Source organism: Micropterus salmoides, unplaced genomic scaffold, assembly GCF_014851395.1.
Source record: "Micropterus salmoides isolate LMB-PRFRI ecotype aquatic unplaced genomic scaffold, ASM1485139v1 Ms_hic_scaffold_15, whole genome shotgun sequence".
Taxonomy (NCBI): domain Eukaryota; kingdom Metazoa; phylum Chordata; class Actinopteri; order Centrarchiformes; family Centrarchidae; genus Micropterus; species Micropterus salmoides.
In genome coordinates this window covers 7193635-7207746 of record NW_024040596.1, presented here as the reverse complement: position 1 = coordinate 7207746, position 14112 = coordinate 7193635, and the positions used below count along the sequence as shown (strand labels likewise).

The 14112-nt window shown below is 40.2% G+C and overlaps 1 long non-coding RNA gene across 1 annotated transcript; it reads right to left on the bottom strand.

Moving 5' to 3' along the window:
* Positions 1–11898: 11898 nt before the first annotated feature.
* LOC119903576 lies at positions 11899–12431 on the bottom strand. The gene is made up of 2 exons (XR_005444538.1): positions 12324–12431; positions 11899–11941 (listed from the first exon to the last, which is right to left on the bottom strand). It is a non-coding gene; the product is annotated as an uncharacterized LOC119903576 (long non-coding RNA).
* Between the last annotated feature and the right edge of the window lie 1681 nt (positions 12432–14112).

Genomic DNA, 14112 nt, shown 5'->3' with positions numbered 1-14112 from the left:
ATAAGTCAATTCCTTACCTGAAGGCATCTGTTGTATATTTCCCATGATCCTTTCATATGGTGTCATCACTGCGATAAGCTCATCTTTTTTTCCCAAACATTAATTGTTGAAGTTGTTGATCCATTTATATTGATCAACTGTAGTTGCAGTTAAAATTCTTGAAGATTATTGGGGAGTTTTGATTCTACTCTCGGTCTTTAACCTTAGAGGACTGGCCTCAGCTGAATTCAAAACACATCTCAGGATGCCTGAGATCTTGATTATTTCTCCCAAACAAAGGAATGTACCTAATGTGCCATAAATGTTTGGTCTCTTATCTCTGCATTCTTTCCTCATCTGTCATGCATTCTCTTGAGCTGCTGAAATCCCTTTCCACCCAGTGTCCTGACATCATGCAAGGCCTCATCAGCATCCATCTACTGGTTTTCATCAACATCCATCTACTGTTTCTTGCAGTGTTTTTTTTATATTGAATAAGATAGGGCTGAATTGACATACCTGTATTAATCTCATGCTATTCATGCTTTGTTCGTCAAGAATATCAGATGTTTTAGAAAATTGTGAGTCAGCAGGCATAGGCGCCCTCTATCCACCCACGCTGTTGACAGCTAGACAATATGCATGTCTTACGTAATGCCACCCTGTTCTTGTTGGTCATTGCAACTGTGTATGCATTCAGCACAAACAGATCTGAGAGGAAAACTTTAGCAGTTAAAGGAAAATTCAATTTTTTTTTAAATCTCACAAATGTGGCCATGCTGCCAATGAGTCACTTTAACTTTGCACTTATCCTTTCCTCCAAGAATATTAGTATATTGGGGCAAGCAGCTCAAGCCACCCAAAGCTTTCCAAACAAACTTCTGTTTCACCTATTACATTTCAAATGTGTGCCATTGTCTTGAGTCCAATAGAAGGCAAATTAACAAATTAACAAACTGGATTAGGAATCGCTGCTAACTGTGTAAGAATTTGGTTCAAAGGCAATGCCTACATTTACATGTGTGAGACTGTGGGTTGCTGTTGACTTAATGCATGCACTTGCTAGAGAAGTGGAAGCAAACATGTTTGTTAACATTTCTGCCTTCTAAGGAAATTTTTTTAAAAACTAGGTGTAATTGCATGGCTATCAAGTGGACTACAATTGTGACTACAAAATGACAGAGGTTGAAAGTCAACAAAGACCTTCAGAAACTAGCAGTGTTCCTGAAGTCATAGATCTCAAAGCTGACTGAGTAGACTAACTTTGCTTCAAATAGTGGGACCCATTGATGTCAGACCCATTGATGTGACTTGGAAAATCTAGATGTGATCCAGCTGCTAGAAGAAGTTAATTTGCTGCTCTGATCAATATTACCATGATGGATCACCTTCCCAAAATCAAATGGAAGAAATAAACAATACTTTGTGGACCAAGGGTTCAGCTCTTCATATGGTAAGCACCAAGAATTATAGCCCACACACACAATGCTATTAAACCCTCATAGGACTTTGTAATGTTTACCTCTTGAAATAGACTCATGCTGTATATGCAACAAAAACTAATTAGTCTTTGTTATCACTGATGATGAATGGGCAACTAGTTTGGCAAGCTGGCAAGCCTAGAAGTAGATTCCTATGCATTTAGCTACAAAAGCTAATACAATCCAATTTTACAAGTTACAACAGTTCTGGCAGCAGAACTGAAGAAGTCCTTTGGATGATGGACGAAACGTCTTCCAGTATCTTCAACCAAGTCCAGTTGCCCTTGACTTTAACCTTCGTTGGATGACCTTCACTCCTGGTTTCAATGGTAAACTGCCACAAGAATGTAAATTACACGTTTAAACATAAATCATAAAGTAACATTTGAATTTCGAACAAATGGGAAACTTATTAGCAAATTTTAACAACTCCATTGACCGTCATGCATCATTGGAATTCTGAGGGACAGACATAGGCTACTCCCACAGGACGCATTTCAGAACAAGAGCATTTTGCCTGCCTGATTTTGCTGACATGTTCAGATTTTGTTGATTTGGTGATTAGTGCATGCTTTTTGATCTTCTTGATTAAGTAGGCTACGTAGTTAAATTGTTTATTTTTTGTTTATCGTTGATATACAATCGGGGGTCCTTATCAGGTATTTTATTTTGAAAATTGACCAGATTCTCTATGCTGTTTCTGGGACTGACTTCCTGCCTGCTTCCTCTGATCTGTACTGCTTGATGTGGCTTCTGTCAAAAATACACTGGCTGCAGAGCAGACGCTTCTGAGACGCATACAGACACAGTGAACTTTCGGATTGAGTCCAGCCTCATGTAAACTTGGTATGAATGAATTGATAGCAGGTGGGCCTGCTCCGCCCCACCGTGCTGAGAGTCTAGCTCCACCCCCGTCAACACCCCTTGGCGAACGCCTTGGGTGTCCTTTGCATTGTTTTTGCACGAAAGAATATGCACCGTCCAGCTACACTTTGAAAATAAAACTACTGGTTAACGTTGTGAAATGGCACGATTGCCATTTTGAAACATCGCAGTTTAGTAGTTTTAGACAATAAAACTATTTGGTTAGGTTTAGGAAAAGTTTATGGTTTGGGTTTAAATAACTACATTACTTGCGTGACTTAAATTACGTAAGTTAAGTAACGCTACTAACGCAAGTTATGTAACATCACCAAAAGGAACCAAATTTGACTTTTTGTTTCACATTCAAACACTGGTCTCCTGAGTGAAAGTCCAGTTTATATCCAACTTGTCCAACCCTCCTGCCTCCCAGCTCAGACTTTTCTGTTATTGATAGTAGTACTGTTAGCCTTGAACAAGTGCTTAAGGTCTTCTGTGACATGAAAGGTGCCATGTGCGTTGCTTCTGTAGAGGGTGGAAAAATGGCTTCTATTAGAAGTAAAACAAACAAAAATAATAAAATGTTTTTTTTAACCTAGCTACTTAATACTGTAGTCTCCTTTAAAATATATGTATTTTTCTAAAGATGTTTCAAAGCATAGCTATTTGAAGCTCTGGGAATGAAAACGGGCTGATTATATAGAACACTTTCATGCTGCTTGCTATGATGTATATTGTTTTGGTGGAGTGGTGTTTCACAAATTTCTGCAGATGGCAAGTGCAAAGTTAGCATGACCCCTCAGTCAGAATGGCCACAATTAATTCCCATTTTGAAAGACCAGAAACTCCTCTAAATGCAGAGTAATATAATTTCTGCCACTAGGGGTCAAAACCATAACAGAAGACGTAGTTTGATGATGTCATGAAGTATCATGGGATCATGATAGTACAACCACCATTGCAGATTAAAATGTATCATGGGTAACTCAGGCAGAAATCAGGTTCATGGCCAAGGTAATGTACTGAAGTTCATTGCATTTAGACATGTTCTCTCTCTCTTCACTCTCTGACCTGTGTTTTCCCGGAAGTGATGGGTGGGTAAAGTGGATATGATGCCAGTGACAGGTGCCCAAATGAATAAACCTTTAGTAAAATTACTGATTTATTTGGATTTGAACATTGTTGAAAACATTTGGGTTAGTTCAGGTAGCTTATAAAAACCTTTCCTTATCAAGCTTTTTTATTAAATGCATTTATGACTTGACTTCACATTAATTCATTTGAGTTCATTTCTGAACTCAAATTAAGTTTTAATATCTTTACTCTACTTAAACTGTCTCATACATGTCATACATGTTCAGTCCCTTCTGCTCACTCTCTCTCTCTCTTTCTGCTTATACTTCATAGACCTCAGCCTACTCCTTTACAAACAAGGCTGGTGTCCTGCTTTGATCAGTTATCTGCCCAAAACAAGTTAAATTGCTGCATCATCAACCAAGCTTTAAAAACATCTGAGACAGTATAATTAGTAATTTCTGGATTAATAACGCAACGAGGGACAAGCAGTGGTACCCTTTAATCTTAAGCTTTTCAGAGGGTTGTTTTATGTCTCTTCTCCTTTCCACCTCCCACCTTCTCCTTTACTTCTATTGACCCATGATAGACTGCAACCCACAGTCTTCTACCAGACCAGATTTTAAGCCTCAGAGGAAGGGTGTGTTAGACAGATCTGAAAACTAGTGGTTAGCCAAACGACTTCATTTGTGTGTAATTTCTCATTTGTAGTCTTGTAATGCCTTAAATATTCTCTTGTGACCTGTAGTGCATGAAAGGATTATAATGAATTCTAAGGATTGAAAGTAACTCAGCGGATAGTGGCAGTAGAGTAGGAGTCTGGCCTGGTTGGCTGATAAAGTGCATATTTTGTACTGTTAAGATTGAGCTGTGTTTCCTCATGGAGTTAGAGTTCCACAGTGTAACCTTCATTATGCCATCAGAAGCCATGCAAATTTACTTCCCAATTAGGATACAGGTATTGTACACAAAGGACACGGTCATACCATCTGATCATTTTTAGGACAGTGCCATATAGACATCATGGGGCAGTTTTGCTGGAGATTCAGCACAGCAGAGGAATTCCAGTTATCCGTTGCAATGAAGGTCAAAATCGTTATCGTCAACTTCATGGCCTCTGCCTCAATCATGGTCATTACCAAAACTGTTCTCAGCTGTATACATAGTCTTGATGAGCACTTAAAATAAACTACTGAGTTTTCTTCCTTGTCTTAATAGCTGGTAAATATTAGGGACAGTATTTAAAAGAATCTTAAGAATTTATGGGCATGTCTGTCTTAACTTTAAGATGTTAAATCTTTGAAATCCTCCTCTAATTCCCTAAAACCAGCTCTTCAGTCTGTGAGAAGTTCGAGGTAGCCATGATGATGATTTCTTTGCCACTAAGACTTAATCACAATCTGAGCTGCTGCCAGTAACATTCCTATTCATGTCCGTGTTTTGGAAAAGTACAATGATAATAAGCAGAATCAGCTCCGCCAACTCTGTTTTGATGGTTGTGTGGCTGAGCTCACTTCCCCAACAAATTTAAACATTCCAGAAATACTGGAGATTAAGGTTCCCTCTCCAATTCTTACCTGCTGGAAAAAAATGTTTTTTGGTTTTGCAGTGCTGATAGCTTACACTTACCACATTGATGAATACTGCTATACATTGAGTACATGCCCATGTAATTGCAGCATCAGTATCTGTCTAATAACATTATTTAATTCATGCCCCCCTGTTCCCAGATATTCACAGTAAAGTAATAGACTTGGTCTCTACACAGACCAGTGCCCTGTTAAACAATGACTGTAGACATAGTGAATAAACTAGTTAATGAAACACGATCAACCCAACCCATTCTCTTAGCTTCAAGTATAAAATGCAGCAAGATCAATTAATCAAAATTATTCCTGCGATCACTGGATTTATTTACAAGGGTGATGTAAGTCCGCATTAGTTCAATACTGGTGACCAGAGATGGTTGCTTATTAGCACCAAATCACATTTGCCAATGCACTTTATAATATTTAGACCCTTGATTCAGATAAGGAAAAACTCCCTCAAACCTTTAATGGGGAAAAGCAGAAGAAACCTCAAGGAATATCCACATAGGATGAACAGACATGCAATAGATGTGGTGTGTGCACAAAAACAAACACATAGTAAAATATGGATGACAAAATTATAGATAGATTGTAAACAGGGGGGTTGCTAGACATACTCAACTGGGGCACAGGCCGCCATAAATTTTAGTGTATTAAATGTGTTAGTATTTGCTTTACCAGCTTCCCTTGCTTAGCCCATTATTATTGGCACTGCCTTGTCAGAAAGGGCTTTGACCTACCTATCTACCTAGCCATGTAAAAAATGTGCCATTGCTGCACAGTCACACCTGACACTGCAGTGCTCTACAATCCTCCCTCCTTTAAAACTGTCTCTGTCTCTGTAATAAGTCTCTTCTAGAAAAATCCACTGTTGGTTTGAATGGACCTCTGCACACTCACTCTCACATAAAGTCTCTTAAGACTGGGACAATCTACTGTTCCATTAGGGTCTGAGCTGCTTGTAGCTGATGCTGGCTGTACATCTGTGGTTGTGCTAGTGAGCTACTGGCTGAGGCCACCTGTTTTTCACCTGGGTCTGTGGGACCTGCTAAAGAGGTCTGTACTGGGTCTGTGCTCATAATGGCTGAGGCTGGAGTCTGTGCTTGTAGAAGAAATGACACTTTGCTGCAATGTAATGTAGTGAGTGTACAGCTTGTATAACAGTGTAAATTTACTGTCCCCTCAAAATAACACATCACACAGCTATTAATGTCTAAATCGCTGGCAACAAAAGTGAGTACACCCCTAAGTGAAAATGTCCAAGTTGTGCCCAAAGTGTCAATATTTTGTGTGGCCACCATTATATTCCAGGACTGCCTTAACCCTCTTGGGCATGGAGTTCACCAGAGCTTCACAGGTTGCCACTGGAGTCCCAACGCGTTCTCATCTCAGTGTCATTACCGACGCTTTCAGACAGCATGACAAAGCGTAATTATTTTACACTAAAGGTACCCTTCAGCGTCCGTATGAAACACAACCGTTTTCTACGTTGCAGCAACACAAAGGAGGCTAACCCTACAGCTGTGCAAATCGGTCAGTGACTTAGGTTTAGGCAGGAACATTTCTGATGGTTATGGTAAGGGTAGGGAGCTTTGGGAGGCTGTCAACACCTTTAAAACAAACGTAGCTAGCTAGCTAGCTAGTCTATTCGAGATGCCCCAGAGCGTCTCCCACAGACACTAAAAGTTACCTTTAGCGTCAAATAACTTCACTTTTTCTGAAAGCGTCGGTATTAGAAGGGTTAACCCTTCCCCTCCATATTCAAAGATTTCGGCTTTTCTGGACAGATCTCATCAATCCCTAAGGAATTTCTAATGTGGAGTTGTTTGACCACCTCAGTGACTTCCGCCAGGGAAATTGACGATGATCCCCCCTTCAGCCTCCAGCTCTGCCTCTGCCATAGGGCGCGTGTTAGTGGGATTCAGGAGTTCCTCAAAGTCTTCCTTCCATCGCCCAATTGCATCCTCACAAGAGGTCAACAGGTCCCATCTTTACTGTACACAGTTTGGATGGTTCCCCGTTCCCCCTTGCGGTTTGGTGGGCTGGTGATCTCATCACTGCTTTTTGCAGATGATGTGGTCCTGGTGGCATCATCATCATTCAGCACTCACTGGATCAGTTGGCTGCAGAGTGTGAAGCGGCTGTGATGAGGATTAGCACCCCTAAATCAGGTACCATGGTTCTCAGCCAGAAACTGATAGGGTAGCGCAGTGTCTCCCAACCCTCTCTTGGGAAACACTGGGGTAGCGAATGAGTCCATACCCCAATTGAGGGAGTTCAAGTACCTCTGAGTCTTGTTGGCGAGTGAAGGGGACAGTCGAGTGGGAGATTGGCTGGAGAATCAGAGCAGAGGGGCATTATTGCATTCGCTCTACCGCACCGTGGGCTGAGCCGGAAGGCGAAACACTCGATCAACTGCTTAATTTTCGTTCCTACCCTCACCCATGGTCACGAAGGCTGGGTCATGAACAAAATAACTAGATCCCAGGTACATGCGGCCTTAGAGATAGGGTTAGAAGCCAAGTCATCTGTGAGGAACTCAGAGTAGAGTGCTGATCCGTTGCATTGAAAGGAGCCAGATGGATGGATGGTGATGGATGGATGGATGAAACAAAGGGGGTGAATTAGGACCTCTGCATAATCCAAAAAATATCTAATTTTAGATATGTTGCATCGGTGAAAAAGGCTGGTCTTGGTAATTTCTTTTATTTGCTGATCAAAAGAAAGGGTAGAATCAAAGGTCATCCAAGATTCTTGGCTGTCAATCTTTGAGAAGTCACACACAGTTGTCAAGAGTTATTTAATAAAACTGTTATCTATGTGGATTGGGGCCAATGACTAGCATCTTATTTATATCTGAACCTGAAAGCAGGAAATGACATGACATTTTTCACAGCAGACAAGCAGGCATTTAACACATGGATAATGATCATAATGCCTTTTCAGGCACATAAATCTAAGTATCATCAACGTAGCTTGAGAGAAGAGGAGCAAGAACAGAGACCAGAGGTAATTCATATTTTACATCATGAAATGTAGATAGACTGTGGTATTATAGGAAACACTGTGGCTTGTCTACACAGGAGTATCAGGCAAGTTTTTCATTTGTCTGTCTCACACATGTCTCACACATGAGATACACTCCTGTTTTAATCAATACAGATGTCTACACAGGTAAAGGCTTGCATTTCACTGGCTCTATGCATGCGTACATGCAACCTGAAGTCTATTAACTGCAGTGATTGTCGCTTGGACTCCTGCCAAACACAGGTGACCTAAACTCAATAGTAATGCCAGTAGGCATTATTATAATTTTATTTCTTAAATTAATTTAGTGCTATTGATACGTACAGGTACATTGTTTATCTTGTTTTATGAGTTAGAATCAGACAGCTACAGATGGAAATAGGTTCGAAGAATGGTGTAAGAGTTGATTAGATGTAGATTAATCAGTAGCAAGTTCTTTGTGCAGAGGCAGAGACAAAGATGTGTCCTTAGGCCATTTATAGTACCTTGCTTAGAGTTCACTGCGCATGCTGTCTCTGTACAGACCTGCCGGGCTGAGCTCACCCTTCATTCTTTACATTCTTCCCTCCTCCGTACCCTCCTGTCCATCCCTCCTTTTTCTCTCCCATGATCCCGCAGGGAAACCCTTCCTGCAGACTGGTTACAGTGTAGGTAGATATGCTTGGAACAGGCAGGAGAGCCTGGTATTATTTTACTTATATGTGCTTATATTCTTTAGTACTGTCATGTCTTTCTCACACACACACACGCCAGAACTGTATGTTTGCTGTATAGTTCACTTGTTTATTTTTAACATCTGAGACAACAAATTATTAATGTCTGAGTGTGTAAGCACATCTCTATCTCTCATAATAGTATTAGAATTTTAAAATAAACATAGCTCTCATCACTTTTCGCTTTTGCCAACATATAGACATAATCTGTTGGATGCAATGTACATGTTTATGCCTCTAACTGCTACCTCTGAAAAATATTCTTTTGCATACATACAGCATATACAGTGCCTTCCTTGTGTTCAACTTAAGGGATAATTGTAAGGAATGTAGCTTAAATCTTTCACCTTCTGTTTTATACAGGTGTGACTGGGCCTCACAACTCCTGTTTCATGTCACCACCACATTGACCCCACTTAGCTTATCAACATATTGGTGGAAAAACATGTTTTCCAAAACAAAGCCTACTGCAACACATGAGGGGCAGTGTTTTACCGTGTGTGTGTGTTACATATGTATTTCTTGCACTTGCATGTATAATGTGTCTTTCTGTCCTTCTTGGGTCCTAATACTGAGTTGAATATTTAGTTCAGGAATTTTTCTCACATCTCACACATCTCAAATTCAAATTTCAGCTTTATTGGCATGAATGTAACAACAATATTGCCAAAGCTATATATAAATGACATAAGAACAATTAATTTCATACATTTCATTAAATAAATAAATCAGTAAAAGTTGTGTTTGTGTGCGTTAATAAAAATAAAATAATAATAAAAATGTATATTAAAAATAAAAGTAAATAAATAAAGCAGTAAGCTTGTGTGTGTATTAATAAATAAATAAATAATTAATAAGTTAAAAAGAAAACTAAAAAAAATCTGTATCAAATGTGAAATTTAAAAACAAAACTACTAAAATATCAAACAATCAAAATAATAATAATTAAAAAAATTTTAAATCAGTCAGAGTTTCCTTCTCTCTCTCTCCCCCTCTCACACACACACACACACACACACACACACACAATATTGGTCAAGGTAAGAAAGTCAAACATCTAACATGCCACAGCATCTCACACTTCAGGTTCTGCAGATGGTTGTTCTGTGGCACCAGCATCCTCTTCCAGAATCCTTCTCACGATGGCTGCAGAAGCTGGGCTTCTTAGGATATGCTGTCTTCCTTTGTTGTTTGTATCCAGATGACAAAAGCATTTTAAGCTGAGAAGCCCAAGATGTTGAAAAATATCACAAGTGGCCAGCGTAGGGTTCTTCTTTTGCAGCTGTTGCCAGTCACCAGCTCGTCCATGTTGTCCACTCCTCCTTGTGTGGCATTATAATCTGTGATTTGTTTCTTATTTTTGAGGAGTCCACATTATTGCTTGTTTTTGGCATGTAGCACACCAAGGACGAGTCGGCTGAGAACACAAACTTGGCAGAATTGACAGGCCTGTTCTTTTTAGTGAACAGCTGAGGTGGGAGCTCAGGCTTGTTCTTCTATACTGTCCCTACCATTGCCAGCTTCCTCTTTAGGAGCTCCTGTCCCAGCTTAAGTTAAAAAGTTATCCCATGTGATGATGTGTCCACCGAGTCCCTATGTCATGTCCAGGACAACTCTCATTCTTGGTTCTTCTCAGGGGCTCCTCCATCTGGATTCCCTGTATGCACTTGCAAGTTCTATGCATATAATGATGCAGCATCAGAGGCAGCACAAATCTTTATTGCTCATTTTGTGGGTTTAGATCAGGGGTATTCAATTAAAATTCAAAGAGGTCCAGTAAGAGAAAATTTCCTGAAGCAAAGGTCCGGAACACCATTTAGTCTAACCTGCATTATCATTCAGTTAAGTATGTTTTTAGTCACTGTCAACTGACAGTCAAATCAAATAATATTTCAACAATAAAAACTCAGTTTTCACATCAAACTGGAGAGATAATAAATAATAACTAGGCCACTCTAATAATAAATTCTAAATTTAAGTAAACTTTCAGAAATGAAATAAAAAGTTTAGCTTGAAAAGACTGAAGTGTATTCTCGACCAACACTCAACACATCTTAACAAATGAACAGCTGTAATGCCTCCTCTTCTCTTTCATTCCCACTTCCTACTTTCTCTTGTTCAGTGAGAAACATGAGCTCTGGCTAGGACTGGATATATATGAGATTTTGAACTGCCCGTGGGAAGAATGTACATGTAAGAATCTGTACATTCTTGGTTAAAAGCCATGTGAAATCTCTTTTCTCTTTCGTCTCCTCTCTCCCTGTGTGTATCTCACTGGCGGACTCACAGTGCTTTTTGGAATGCACAGATTTGATTGGCTGCGCAGCATCACATCAGACGATTGGAACACATGCAATTGGTCTGTGAGTTTCCTGTACCGCTAAACCAGTACAGTAAATGCTAGAAAAGCTGCGTGGGTTAAAATAGAAACGCTCCGTCACGAGATGGTAACTCTCAATAATAAATCGTCTGTAGGTCTGGGTCCAGGGAGGACGACGGCTGGGTCCGGATCCGCACCGTGGTCCGCCAATTAGTGACCTCTGGATTAGATTGTATGTAGTGCCTGAAGGGGCAGCGGCCCTTAAAATGGCATCGGCTGTTCATCAACAGCATCATTAGGGCCAAGGTTGTAAAACAGAGGGAGGATTAATGTGAAACTTTTCCTGGGACATTGTGACACAGAAAAGTTCTCTGCAAATTTCTGCATCCCACTTCTGTGGATTCCCCTTTGGATCTGAAAACTTTGGGCCTTGTTGTATGAAGTTTTAAAGCCAAAGTTTATGAGGAATGACACAGCAGCTGCCGGTGTTTGTTGTCCTCTCTCAGTGTGGCTGTGCGCAGATGATACGTAGCTTGTGTTATGTAGGTAGGTTGTAGGTAACGCAAGGAGGGGAATAACAGCAAGCTCAACAGACGTTTCCTAAAAATAAACATTGTTCAAGAGTCCCGCACCGCATGTCCGAGCCAAGTCTGAAGTCTTTTGAGGACGAGTCTCAAGTCAAGTCTGAAGTCACTGTGTGTGCAACTAAAGTGCGACTCGAGTCGAGCGAAACTTGAGTCCCCATCTCTGCTCTGCATCACTAGATGTTACAGCTAATGTTCTACATTGTTCTCCCCTCGCTATTTGAACTGAGCACAGCTAAGCAGACAGATAAACTCCTAGAGTCCTATGTGACAGGTGTATTTTCTTCTTTATTGAGACGTTCCCTTCAAATATCTACAGAGTGAAAGTTAAAGAAAATAACAAAACATAGTTTTCAGGTGCTAAAAAAGGCTCTGGTATGCTACACATTAATGCCATGTTCTGTGTGGACACATTTGCATACATTACTAATACATGCAAAGGAGAATTGCAAACATTTGGCATATAGATAGCAACAAGATGAAACGCTAAGAAATATGTTTGAATAAACAAATTCATTACCATAATCACTACGTAAGAAGTAAACAAATGCAAATTCTAAAGCTACATATAGCAGAGCTGAGTACATGCTACTAGCATGACTTTAACATGAACTGCTATGTGGTAAAACACTTGCAATGCCAAAATAGTCATCGATTATCCCTTTAAGGACATTTTAATCACTAAAAATACTCACAGGCAATGCTTTCCATCAAGCAACAAAGAAGGATGGATGCAGATTCAAAATAATGATCCAACCTCTGTCTCTGTTGGCCATAACTAAACATGTGAGACTTACTTCCTGTTTCCTGGCTGACCTACAACCTTACTATTGGCTAATGCAACACGACATGAATGCAAACAGCAACAGCCCCACCTGCTGGAATGAATTAATCTTGACCAGCACATACATGTTACCTGCTATTTTGGAAAGGAATGTAGCAAACATATGAAATTCACCCAGCGGATTTTTTTTTTTTTTAGAAAGGTCAAACTTAGGGGAGATTGTAACAGAGGTTAGCTCTGGTTAGCTCACGGGAGACTCTCGTTTTTCATTGTCCTCTCATGGGTCACATTTCTCTTGAATTATGACAAATGTTCACAACTTTCTATTCTTTTCTTTACGGTTTCTTGCACTGGACAACACAACTGCCGCACAACTCACTCCCTCTTTCTCTCCCCACTGTGTCGACTCGGACAAATAGCATGCACATAACTCAGAAGAGAGCTCGCGGCCCCGTGGATTTCAGGTGTAAGAAAGGGAATTTGTCAGTAGATGATAGCAAGGTAGAGGAGAGGAGTGCCACATGTCTAATAATGGCTTTTGTGAGGCTTTTTTGTTCACCGCGGCACCGTCTACAGCAGGACTGTGACAACAGATGCTCTAGAGTTGCATCAATTCCGACCTGAGTGTCCAGACTGAGGTCGCATTTAAAAAGATCTGATCTGTATTGGATTTTGACCACACATGGAAGTGGCCAAATTCCGAACTGGAAAAGATCAGATTCCATGCGACTTGGCCTGTTCACATTGTTATAAAAAGATCAGATCTGAGTCACATATGAGCAAAAAATCGGAATTGGGTCACATTGGCCTGCAGTCTGAACGTAGCCAATGTTGCAAACTTGTTCGTGAATAGTAGTGTCACAGTCTACAGTTCTGTCTGTTTCTTGTTTTATTTGTAAGTGTCTGTTGTTTGGGTATAGCTTTGTTGTGTTTCTTGTCATGTCCTGATTATCCCTATTGTGTCTCACCTGTTCGTGCACCCTCCCTGCTTGTGTATGTATCTGTATATATTGTCCTCTATTCAGTCTTCACCACAATGTTGTTTGTCATGCATGTTGTTGCAAGTGTCGTTATGGTCATTACTGTTTGTTTCTTATCTTCTTATCCTTATCTTTTCGATTACTTTGTGGAACACCTTGTTTTGTTTGGATGGATTAAATTTGGATGGTTGGATATCTGTGGACTTATTTTTGTTTAACTTCTTCTTCTATTTTGGGGTTGCTTGGTTTTGGAAAACCCTGTTAATTGGACATTGCATATGTAAGTTCACTTTTTGGTTTTTGGTTTAATAAATTTGGAGGGCATCCTGACATAACCCTTGTCCTGCCAGAGTACACTGCACCCATTGTGACAAATAGCAGAGACAGATGTTACGTCCCAAGGTCTAGGGGTGTCCTGGATGTAACATAAATGCGTGGCCTCCCACTCTTCCCATTCCCAAACAAGGCCAGCACACAATAAATACAATTTAGCAGTTTTTATTATACATCGGAGATGAGCAGTGCCCAAAACAACAACCAAAACACTAAGAAAACCTAAATCTTTCCTAAACCCAAAACCAAATGGTAATGGTGGAAAAGACAAAGCTCTAAAACTAGGCTTCTAAGTCCAAAAACAGGAGAAAACGGTGCAAACAAAAAAAAAGGGCTTCTCACTCCTACTCACTGCTAGTAGCTGACACAATATAGCTACGACAAAGG